The sequence below is a fragment of the Excalfactoria chinensis genome, chromosome 6 (assembly GCF_039878825.1).
Source record: "Excalfactoria chinensis isolate bCotChi1 chromosome 6, bCotChi1.hap2, whole genome shotgun sequence".
NCBI classification, from domain to species: Eukaryota; Metazoa; Chordata; class Aves; order Galliformes; family Phasianidae; genus Excalfactoria; species Excalfactoria chinensis.
This window is the reverse complement of record NC_092830.1, coordinates 4853679-4866108: the sequence shown is the minus strand read 5'-3', so window position 1 is coordinate 4866108 and position 12430 is coordinate 4853679. Positions and strand designations below refer to the sequence as shown.

The following is a 12430-nucleotide window of genomic DNA, read 5'->3' as shown; positions in this document are numbered from 1 at the left end:
AATTTGCATGCAGAAAAAAAGAAATTTTAAGAAAATAAAGAAAATTCTAAGCACACAAAACAGCCATTCACTTTCTATACAGTGTCTTTGCATGCATACAACAAATGAATCACTGGGGAATTAATATTCCATACACAGGCCCATGCTGACATCCTCATAATAATGTACAGTCAGTGGCTTGATGCAGTGGCTGCTTAGCACTGTGCAGCTATTAAACTGAGCACCTCTTGGCAGACGTTTTGCCATTGGTTCCAGAGCAGACAAGTGTTAACAACACAGAGCTCTCAATAATTCTTAATGTCGATTTAAGTATGGACATTGATCTTAAAGTTTTAACTTCCGCCAGTGAACTACACAGGAAGTATCAGAACAATACTAAATAGAAAACACCCCTCTGACAACTATGCAAATGTAACACTGGAGATTCCAAGGACTGGAGTGTAAAGCAAAACAATTATAAACAACACAGTAAAAACCCAATAAATTCAGATTTAAGGTAGGTTTTATATGCTGTTTTTAGCTTCAATTTATGAAAAATCATATACAGCTGCTTAATCTGAATTATATTATTTTGCTCTGGAAGAGGAAGGTGATTAGAATACTAATTTAGGTCTCCCAGATAAAGCTCAGTTTTAATTTTTTGAAGTATTTATTTTCATTGGATTTTTCTCCTTGAAATAGACCACAGTAAAAATATCTGTTCCATTGGTAAACATTACCTGGAAACAGAAATTCCTCCCAGAGGCGGGACTAAGTCCCAGATATGTGTAATCACATCCTTATCCAATACACAAGCAACACTCAGTGAGCAAGCTTTATTTCCTCTTGGCTTCTACCAGGAGAAAGAGTAATTCTGGTTGCTATACAGGCGAGGGAATAATTCATAGCTTTTTTTCCTATTAAAGAACTAAGCCATGTTCTCCACTAAGACATTAGATAGAAAACACAAAGTGAACTTAAGAAACGCATCTTCGTATCTTCAAACACTTAGTGAATACTTTGCCACAGGGTTTTGTGTCCAGTTCATCTTACAGATGTTGAAAAAAAAATAAAAAATACCACCTATACACAAAGGCTGCTAAACACAGAGCTACCTGTGGCTGAGGCAGGCACTCAACTGCAGCTTTCTGAAGGACAGAAGGATACCCAGTGAAGTGTACACCATAAGTGCATCTTGTTTGATGCTTCCTAAGCATTTTCTGCAGGCTGCTGTTACACACTGGGTACTGGGTTGGCTAAACTTTGGGACTTCATATAGACAGTCTTGTACTCTTACGTATTAACCTTACATACTTGTAGTTCTTGATTTCAGTATTTTGAGTATTCCAGAGAGGCTAAAAGACATCCACACCTACAAGAAATGACAAGTTAAAACTTATGCCAAATACATGGCAAACATCGCTGTAATGCTTAATTCAAATTACAACCTCACTGTACATCAGCACTCAAGTCTGTCTCCAGTCAACATTGACCAGTGTGTGATAAGTTGAGGCAATAACACTAAAAGTAGTTTTAACACCATGGCTAAAAAGATAAGAGAAACACAATGGAGGTAAAAACACATCATCTTCACTCCCTAATGTAAAAAGTAAGAAAGCACCCTCAGTTTCTAATATTATTTGAACTAATCTTTTTCATCCTCTCGTAACTGTTTTCTAGGATAACATGTAAGCATCGGGGCATTCTCATTGCAGCATAAGCATCAGGCAAACAAAGCAATACATGCTCATTTAGGAAAACTTAACTCTATATTGATGCAGCTAGATAGCAGTTCAACACTACTAATAACAACAAGCTAAAATTAAAGCAGCAGACAGAAAATCAAAGGTGTGGTAAGATAGAGCTGCAAAAAACGTAACATAAACAGAAGAAAGTTAGCAGAGAAAGTTTCTGATTTCTCTCACATTGCACACCAGGCACCTAAGAGATCATCAGGCTCCAGTTTACAGCTGGGTACAGTTGAAAGTGTGAGACTCCAGGAAGAATAAAGGATATTCTGGTGTATTTTTTCTTTAATAAATGGTGAAAACTACTGTAAGGTGAACCCAGAGTCCAAAGTATGAAGAAAACAGTGAACACCTCTTTGAGAAGAGGTTATTTGTGGATCACAGCTCCTTTGAAGTACAATTCTCTACAACAATAGAGCCACACATTAAGAAATTGACACCAAACCAACATAATACGTCTATCACAAAATATCAGTGAAGAACTGGAAAACACACCATTAATTCCATGATGGGCACTTAGAGACCTACAGTCCAATCAGTAGTTATGTTTTTATTTATGTTTTATATATAAAACACTTCAATATATTTAGGCATTTCACAAAACCTGGTTGCCCTCCATTAGTTTAAGTAAGTTAGTACAAAAAGCACACACCAACCGCATAGTGGTCAAGAATTAAGGAACAAGCATTCAATAGAGGAACACTCCTAATTGGCCTTTTCTGCCCTCAAGGCCAACTGAAGGAGGGATAGCTCAGCTCCTCACTCTCTTCCCTGTTACATGTTTTCCTTTAAAGACAAATGAAAGCTTTGCAATTTGAACAGCAGTTGATGGTAGATGCCTGCAGAAGAGCATACCCTTTTATCAGACAAATAATGGCACTTCCCAGAGGGCTCCTACATCTTCAGCTATTTGTGATTCCAGCTCTGGTTCTGGAAGATGTGGTTTCTCTATAGTTAACGTTCTTTAATAGGTTTATCTTTGATGAATTTGTCACTCTTTCCAGCAGTGAATGCAGTACCTAAAAAGCTGTACCATCCTGGCATAGTACATTTCATAGATCACAAGTTTAAGCTAGATTTACTTCTGATTTGACCCAGTCGCAGCTTGCAAACACTCAGTATAGATGTAACAGGAGCTGCCATAGTGTGGGAATCAAATGTTTCTGCATTTAGAACAAAGTAAGAATATATAAGTGAAGAAATCTGTAGTTATTAGGCAGAAGTCATAGGTACAAAGGCTGCAGCTCCTGTCTATCCAGCTCTAACAATTTTTGGAGCTGGAAAAATAAGACCAGGACAACAAAGGATCTAAAGAGGAGAAGTTAAAATAATTAATAGTATACCTGTATAACCTAGCAACAACTTATGTTTTAATGCTTTGTTGTACACAGTGTAAAAATATACAGGTTGCGACATATCTAAGGATGTGCCTGAAGTGATATCAGGAAGGACTGGAATCACCCCCCAGGCTCTTTGTCCAGCAATGGTCTCCAGGACAGAATGGAAGAAGCTTTGAATGGAATCAACATATCAATATAAGAGTACCAAGACATCTTGGAAACAGTAGGGTGGCAACTGACTGGCACAAGATAGCATGTGAATTAACTAGTTACAGAATGAAATTAACAAATGCAAACCTCGGGTAAAATTGTAAAATTATACTACCAGCAGCATTTTAATAACAGCAAGTGAAATAGCTCAGATCTAGATTCAGGTGCCAAGTTGTTATTCATTTATGCTGACCTCACTTCACATGTATTTAATATCAACATATTCACTCGTGACCCATAGACCTGACCTTGGCAAGACCCATCCCTTCTAGAAAGGCATCTAGTTGCCTGCTGATAATCTGTGAAGAGAATGCACTACAGTAGTCCTTCACTGCCTGCTCCCATTCTTCAATGGGAAAAACTGTTTCAGTGCTGTCAGCATTCTGCTTGGTAATGCACTACCACTCCTCGTCCACACAGAGCAAATAAACAGTTCAGCCAAAATTATTTCATTACAACCTCCATGTCTTAGAGAAAGCCCAAGGCTGGTGATGTTTTCACTGCAGGTTGCAGTAGTTCCTGGCTGTCCCCAGGGAAAAGAGAGAAGCAGCACAACTCTACAGTAGAGGTCTCAGCTCCTGCTAAGCTACTACGTGTCAACATTACTGTTTTCCACAGACTTACACTTACGTACGCTAACATTTCAAACACACATGCAGGAAACACTGGTGTAATAACACTTGCTCCTTAAGACTGCATTCATCAAAAGTGCTAAACCAGCAATAATACATCCAAATCCCTTTGGTTTGAAAACCCTTTTCATCTAACAGACAGATGTTAACATGTGACCGTAAATAACACATAAAAATAAACACATGGATAAACACCTAACAGTTCTAAAGCTCTCATAGGGCTGAACTTGCTTCATAAGATGTGTGGAATCCTGTACAGCTTACTTGGCAAGAGAAGTAAGAGTAGCATCAATGTATTTAAAAAGTACCACACTGAAGTACTGCTAGCCTTAGTGTTCTTCCAGACCTTGCCTGAAGCCATCTGTTCTCACAGCGCACAAAGGGCTAGTACACACCTAGCCTGACTTAACCTGCTTTGCTGCCTTGAAGTACAAGGAGAAGGAGTAAAGGAAGATACGTTGAGATTCCTGCACTGAGGAACATGAAATTCTTGTTGGGAAAAGGCCTCCTTTTTGTCCAGCTGCATATACTAGACTGTAGTGGAAAAGACTGAATGCAGGGGAGGAGTACATTAGGGAGCAGAAGGCTTTGGGGGAGTTTTTAAAGGGCTAGGAAGCAAGCACAATAAGCATTTTGTCCGTCATGAAGAGGTGCAGGAGGAGAAGTTCTGGGAGTTACTCACCGGGAAAGGAGGAGCTGTAGCACAAAGTTGGACAGGTTGTCAACTATGTTGCTGAGGCAGAAGGAGGAATGGACAGTAGAAATTGAGGAGCTAGATGCTCTGTACTGGAATGAGCTGCGAATCGGGACAAACAGTGAGGGGCATTCAGCTAGGAGACGATGAAAAGTAGAGTGAAAACCCAGCAGGGTGTGCAGGACTTAGAAATAGGTTTAAATTCAAAGAATCCTAGCCAAGGATACCCTAAGTAAGGATTTTGGTCATTACTTAAGCACATATTTGACAATTTTCCCCTGATCATCCTACCCACACATCAAGTCTTCCTACTCTCATTGCCAGAGATGCACTAATTATGGCTCATGTATTCCAGTCTGTGAATTGGAGCATATTCTCTATAGCTATTGGGAACTAAGGAAATACCCTGGTATATCTCTAGATCCCAAAAATCCATGTGAGAGTCAAAGCCTAGATCACAGAAAAACTAAGAGAGTGTACCAGGAAAACAGAGAAAATGAATAAAATTCCTTAAGATAGTAAAACTCAAAATACTGTCTAAAAACCATTGTGAGCTAAGAAGTCAGATGCTGCAGTGCTCGAGTTAACACTAATCACAACAGTATGCCGTCTTACTTGCTTTTACATATTCACAACATAATTATAAAGGAGGCCAAAGGCCCCGCTTGGCTATGGAGCATACCAACTAAGCAGAAATCTAATGACACACACAAAAAACATAACAAATCTCATAGTCCATTTTCAGCCCTTAACTAACCAGCTCTGCTTCTTTCATTAGGGAAACACAGAATTAAGTAGGAGTTTTGCCTGCAGGCTCACATGCCACAGTAAGGCTATAACAAACAGCACCTGAATTCAAGTAGACTGGGACTGTGATAGGCAAGGGTTCAGTTTGTTAGTCAGATCAAAACTCAATGGTGCTTTCCCAGGTGTTCTGGAATGTAAACAGCATTGTAAACTATAAATCGTGTTGTAAACCAGAGAAACTAAGAAGCCGCAGGCACTGCAAACTACACATTGCCTGGGCACATAAGCTGCTAGAAAATAACCAGAGAATAACAGAAAAGACTTCTGACTTCCACCCCCACAGCCATCAGGAGACAAGAAAGTGCACAGCCCTCCACCTCCCCAGAACTGCAGACGTGATCCTTTATTCAAATTGTGACCTTGGTGGAGTGTAGGCTCCCCTTGGTGCCTAGAGCTGTATTGCTCACTTTAACTACCTTGCTTAATTGAATAAAGCTATCCCTTTATGTATCATACTAGACTTTGTCTGGTTTTGTCATGGGAATCTGTAACAGGGACATTATACTAGACCTTAAGGAACAGTAGGTAAACCATCTACTGAAGACACTGGACAAAGAGGAGGAGGCCAGGAGGAAAACTAGCCTCAGTAAAAACCTATGAGGGAAATTGCACTGCCAGCCTTGAAACTTAACAGGTTTCGTGCTTCTCAGTCACATGTGCTTTGAACCAGAGCTAAGAGGGAAGAACTGACAGCCACCACAAGTCCCTTCCTACACTATCAAAACAGCACTGCAACATTGACAGCTAAATCCCATAAACAAGCAATACCAATTAGAAGAAAGCATAGGGCTTGCCTGTGGAGGTCAAGAGATCATCTTGCCAGCATGGGCAAACAACAGAGCCAATACAACTGGGTATATTGCTGATGCCTGTTCCGTTCAAAATTTCCAGCAAGCTGAAAGGCGAGGTATCTAAAACAGGAGAGAGAAATATAAAGCCACAGTGGATCCTATTAAACACATTTAAAGCAGCACAGGCCCAAAGACTGCTCAGCCACCGTAATTCCCTCTGCCACAGGTAAGGACGGAAGGCAGCAGTCCCTTGGCTTTCTGCCTTCACCTGTGTTGCCACTACACTGTAGGCTGGCCACCATACGTGACTGACCTCTTAATGTCCTAGTTTTAAAACATCCGTTCTTCCTTAAGGATGAATCTTGAACCTACAGTGTGCTCCTCAATTGCTTTCCCAAATGCAATACGGTGAGTAAGGCTAACAGCAACGCATTTACAACAGGAGACTTTCTGCTTCTGGTGTTCAAGGGAGATTTGACAACAGTAATTGTTCAGTTCCCTGTATTTAAAGAGCCTGCATTGCATACTATGATTTTCATTTTATTCAATGAAGTGGAGAACAACAACATGACTAACCTGGAGATTGATTTAATAACTAACAAAATAGACTTGAAAAAAGGGCAATTAAAGGTCTTAAAAGTTTCCACAGGTGTGGATGAACATATACATATATATGAGAATACTCATGGAATTGCTAAATCATTTGGGTTGAAAGGAACATTTAGAAGATCACCTAGTTGCGATTGCCCTGCTGTCAGCAGGGACACCTCCCTCTAGACAACAGTTGCTTAAAGCCTCATCCAGCCTGGCTTTGCATGCTTGGGAAGGGGGGAGGGATTCATAACCTCAATGGGCAACACATTCCAGCATCTCACTGCCCTCACAGTAGAACATTTCTTTCCATTTTCTAGTTTAAAAACTACCCTCCTCCAATTTAAAGCTATTTTCTTCCATCCTGCTACTGCACACTCTTAAAAAAGTCCCTCCCCAGCTTTGTTGTCAGCCCCCCCATAGCCTTCTGCACATCAGCATGCACTGGTAAGTACTAATCAAAATCGGTTAACACTGCAGGTGAGATGAGGGAGGAAAAGCAGTATGTGATACAAAGTGGAGAAGTACAAGTCCTAATGATGCTTGTCTGGATATTCCAGATCAAACCTTCAACAAAACAGCTCTGACAGTGTTCATCCATACCTCAGCACCTCTGGAAATAACTGAGGACATACATGCATTCTTTCTTTTTATTATATATATATATATGTACACACACAGGTAGCAGCTTCCAAGGTTTAATCCAGGCAAAAAGTTGATTAACTGCCTACAGCTGAAGCCTGCCAGCAAACAGCACTTTACCTATGCACTGAGCATTTGCCATGTGCCATTTTAGCCTTCAAACATTTCTGTGGCACCCTGTCCCAAAAGCTCATCACTCACCTCAGCAGCTGGCTAGAAGATTAGCTCTACAGCTCACATCACAAAGGACCATTTTTACAGATAAATGTGAAGGAAACTAAGGAATTCTGACTGCGCATGAGGAAAAAGGGCCAGAAAAGAACAGACATATATTTTGCTTTGCAATGAAGACAAGCATTTCTAGGTATACATATGTAAAATGAAGCTGAAATACTAAGAAATACATTCAGACCAAACACAACAAAACCTATGTAAAAACAGCGTTCAAGAAAAGTAGTAGTACTACAAATGTGTCTCATCCATTCCTTTCAGCAAGCAAATCTCTCTAGTCACTTAATGGTAGTCACCAGTTAAGTGTTATGACTTTTGTCACAGGGCTCACAAAAAGCTTACAGGACTCCTAAGAAACAACAAATCATGGAAACCAAACAAAAAAAACACAATAAAGCAATTCAAGCAAACTAGCTGCATTCTGTATTTCTCATACATATTGGATATTTGCATGCTAGTTTTCAACGAGAAGCTTTAATTCACAGCATAAAAATTTCCTGCCCATAGACTCCATGGAACAGTAGCACAACAGAAGCTTTGAATCAGAAAGGAGCCTAGGAAACAAGACTCTTCTTTGGCAGAGGACCAGGAAAAATCCAGGTAAGGACTCACCATTCTCTCCTCTATGGTTTCACTGCAATACCAAGTACGCTGCAGTTCCATTACTTCCCAGCCATCTCTTACCGTGGGGCCTCATTGCCGCACATCAGACAAATACCGTCTACAAATACAGGCTAAAATACAAGCAGGCTAAAATAGGTTTAAAACAACATGCTACGCTACTCATTATGCTACTCACCTTGTTCTCAGCAGGTCAGATCCAGACTTACAGCTGCCCCTCTTGACAATGGTTTGTTTACACTTGCAATAAGGCACTGCTGAGATACTTCATAAGAAGTCCAGTTGAGCATTTATGAAGCTTTAAAGCTTTAAAGGTTCAAAGTGAAAAATACCATGACAGTACTCCAGTGCATGTTCACAAGCTGGTTGTTAGTGCCAAAGGTTTTCCTCTCTGCCTATCTAACAAAAGCTGAAAACCACCTACCCAGAAGCACCTGCTGCACTTGCTCAGCTTCTCCCCTCACAAAGTAGCCAGCAAACATGGCCAAACAATGTTACACAGCTGCAAGCAATGCATTCTAGAAAACTTCCTCAAACCCCTTCCTCTCAGCAGCTCCTCCACTGAAAGCCAAAGCAATACTGTAGAGGAGCATTCACTCCCAGAACGGCTTCAGCTTCCATCGCTCTGCTTTTCTGAGAGGAACACCAAGGCAGAAATCCTGATCAGCAATCTGAAAACACCACAGAGGCAGAGAGTACTTACATAAGCTACTAAATTTCTATTACTCATGTGAGTAAAGGTAGAAACCCTAGGACGATCCCTGTACAGGTGGGGGAGGCCCTCGCTTGAATTGCATAGAAAACAAAGAAAGCGGGACCCCTTACTGCAGAGACAGAGTTTGGGGAGGAACTTAGTAGGAATAGGCAGGACTTGGGAGGAGTTTGACAGAATGGGGGCAAGGCTTTGGCTTATCCATAGCACATTTCAAAGGAATAAGCTTGTGGAATTGCAGATCTCAAACCTTCAGATAAGAAACTGGACCAATCACCGTAAAAGAAAATTCGTTCAAACTGACTTGACTACACACTGTGCATGTCCAATAAGGAGCCAAAAGCAAGAAAACAATCAAGGCATTAATTGCATAGGACAACCCACTGTGTAAAATGAGTTAGCAATACCTGCTTTGTGTAATCGTGAGTGTGCATATTGCATGGTATAAATATGACTGCTTGAGGGACACTAGTTGCACAGCTAGGGTAGAGGAAAATCCACATCGTTCAAGTGTATGTACCTTAAATGAACTACCTTCCATTCTGGCTCTTGTTATCAGTGTTGCTCTGCAGGTCAACTGCACTGTTCCAGCAACTGGTTATGACACCAAGTAGAAAGATTTTTAGTCTGCTTTTTAAGCCTCCTAGAAGCGAAAGCTACTTATTCCCTATATGCTCTGATCTACTTGCTTCTTACGTGCACACAACACAGCTGCCAGATTTAATAGCCTTGTCAGCCTGCTTTGCCCACAGAGCAGCAGAGAGATGACAGGATGAACATGAAGTAGTCAGCATGTCAAGGTGTAGCTATGGCCTCATTCATTGAAATGTCATCATTTTATTGCTCTTAAAAATAAAAGCAATGCCATTAGTTAAAGAACATGCAAAAGGATTTCAGAAATGTGAACCTGTACTTGCCTTCAGTGACACTGAAGAACTGGCTTCCTCTTCCGTCAGCTAACAAACTTGAGGATTCAAGTTGACTCCTTGTCAAAACATCCTGATCACCAATTACACTTTTGGCCAAGCAACACATGCCTGAACCCAAAAGAACATAATATTAACTGACAAATTAGTTAAGGACACCCCTCCCCAGAAGGAATTATGTCCTTACCTTACTTTTCTGAAAGAAATCAAAGACTAGTTAATAAAAGAAGGAAATTCTCACTTAGCACTCTAATCCTCCCAGGCACAGCTGTTGCTGCAGTGTTTCTGTGACAGCTGTGTATGCCTCTTATTACTAATCCCTTCACCTTCCCTGGAGTTACCCATATCACCTGGGAGTGGTTACTGTGGAAACCAGACAGTTGGTTTTCCCTCAGAAAATGTTACTAAGAGAGAAGTGAGGAGGAAGGAGAGTATTCAGGTGATGTTATTGAACAGTGCAGCAATCAAAACCACATACTAAAGTTGAGAGTATATGAGTCTATTTATTCTTCCAGCAATTGGAATTTCAGTACATCTCCTCTGCTTAAACAGAGCTAACAGCCTCAGTGCTGCTCACTCCACATTAGATAACAGTGCCACATAAAACCTCAAGAGTCTGAAAGAAGCTACAGGAGTCAGTGAGGCATAGTGTGCAACAGAGCAAAAACAGAAAAGGCAAAATGCTGTCTACACAGCTCCACCCTCAGCTCAACGGAAACAAACCTACCCACAACCATGGCAGGGCAAGCAAACATATCGGAGCCTAGCTAGGCGACGGGAAGATGAGGGCCCTGGTAGTGTGGCTGTGTGGGCTGGCAAGGTCTCCCCTTCTAAGTCCGCAACTGAACAAGCTGATCCTTTACTCAGCCCTGGTAAAGCCTTATCTGCAGTACTGTGTCCAGTTCCTGTCTCCCCAGTACAAAAAAGACAGGGACGTCTAGGAAAAAGTCCAGCAGAGGGCCACAAAGATGGTGAAGTGACTGGAGCATCTCTCCTATGAAGAAAGGCTAAGTGAACTGGGTCTGTTTGGCCTTGAGAAAAGACAACTGAGAGGGGATCTAATTCAGGTTTATAAGTATTTAAGGTACGGGGGCCATAGTGGCAAGGCCAGACTCTCTTCAGTGGTATGTGGAGACATGACAAGGGGAAATGGACATACTACGGAACAAAGTTCCACACAAACGTGCACAAGAACTTCTTTATAGTGTGTATGACGGTGCACTGGAACATGCTGCCCAAGGGGGATGTGGAGTCTCCTTCTCTGGAGATATTCAAGTCTCGCTTGGACTCCTACCTGTGCAACCTGGTGTAGGGAACCTGCTTTGGCAGGGGGGTTGGACTCAATCATCTCTGGAGGTCCCTTTCAATGCCTACAATTCTGTGATTCTGTGAAGTACAAGTCTGGGAAAGGCACAAAGCAGTGGTCACAGTAATAGATGGTTAGTGAGCCCTGTGAAACAGGTTGGTGCTATGCCTCCCTGACAGCCACACCTGTGAATAGGCTCTTAACAGGCAAGAGAAATCACAAGCAGTTAATCAGAGCAACATATTTACACAAAAATCAGCAACTTCAAATGGAAGAAAATTGCTGGTCAAGTGCTGAGGTTTAACCTCACAGGTGGCAAAGCACCACACAGTCACTAACTACAGTGGGACTGGGAGAGAATCAGGGGAAAAATATAAAAACTCATAGGTTGATATAAGCCTATCTACTAAAATAAAAGATAGATATCAATTACAAACTCATATACATAACTGGATATAAACCACTGGTGATGCACAAGGAATTGCTCACTACCTCCTGACTGATGCTCCAGCAAAACTCTGAGCAGAAGACAGATGAACACCCACCCCCCTTAGGTCAGACTCAGGCCGCTCTCCTAACTCTGCTACTTCCCGGCTCCTTGCACCCCTTGCTGAAAACAGCCTCAGCTCTGAACAACACTGCTTTACAACACCTTTAAACGTAAATGAAATCATCATTGTATTCATTAATTATCATATTAATTAATAATAATAATATCAGAATTACCAACATGATTTTTCTCCTAGAGAAAACATTAAACAATATGCCACACGCTCTGAATAAAACAATTACAACCCAGTAGAAACAAAGACAGTAAACTGAGGACAGCTCTACCTTGGAAGTGTTAGTTGTGACTCACAAGATAGCTCTCTTCAGACCTGTCGATCTCAACTTCTATTAACTTAACATGCATTAATATACAAGGGCACCAATTTCTCTCCCCGACTTACTCAAAAGACAAACAAGAGAGAGCAGCCTGTCTACAGACTATTTCCCAACAGCTTACCTAAGGTTCTCCTGCACTGCACAAAGGGGTATTCATCGTTGACGGGCCACAGAGGCAGGAAGCATTTCTCTAAACCACGCAGCCTTCACAATCCTGTCTCGTGGACAAGAACTACTCATGCTGCCTGAAGGCAGGAGTCGATTGACATATCACTTCCCCAAGCAGCTAATGGAGAAACAAGTCCAGGGGGTCAC

The 12430-nt window shown here is 41.4% G+C and overlaps 1 long non-coding RNA gene across 1 annotated transcript in view; it reads left to right on the top strand.

The window, feature by feature from the left end:
- The window catches only part of LOC140254264 (uncharacterized), a 333994-nt gene that overhangs the window by 301456 nt on the left and 20108 nt on the right, over positions 1 to 12430 (top strand). The gene's annotated exons all lie outside the window — the stretch shown is intronic.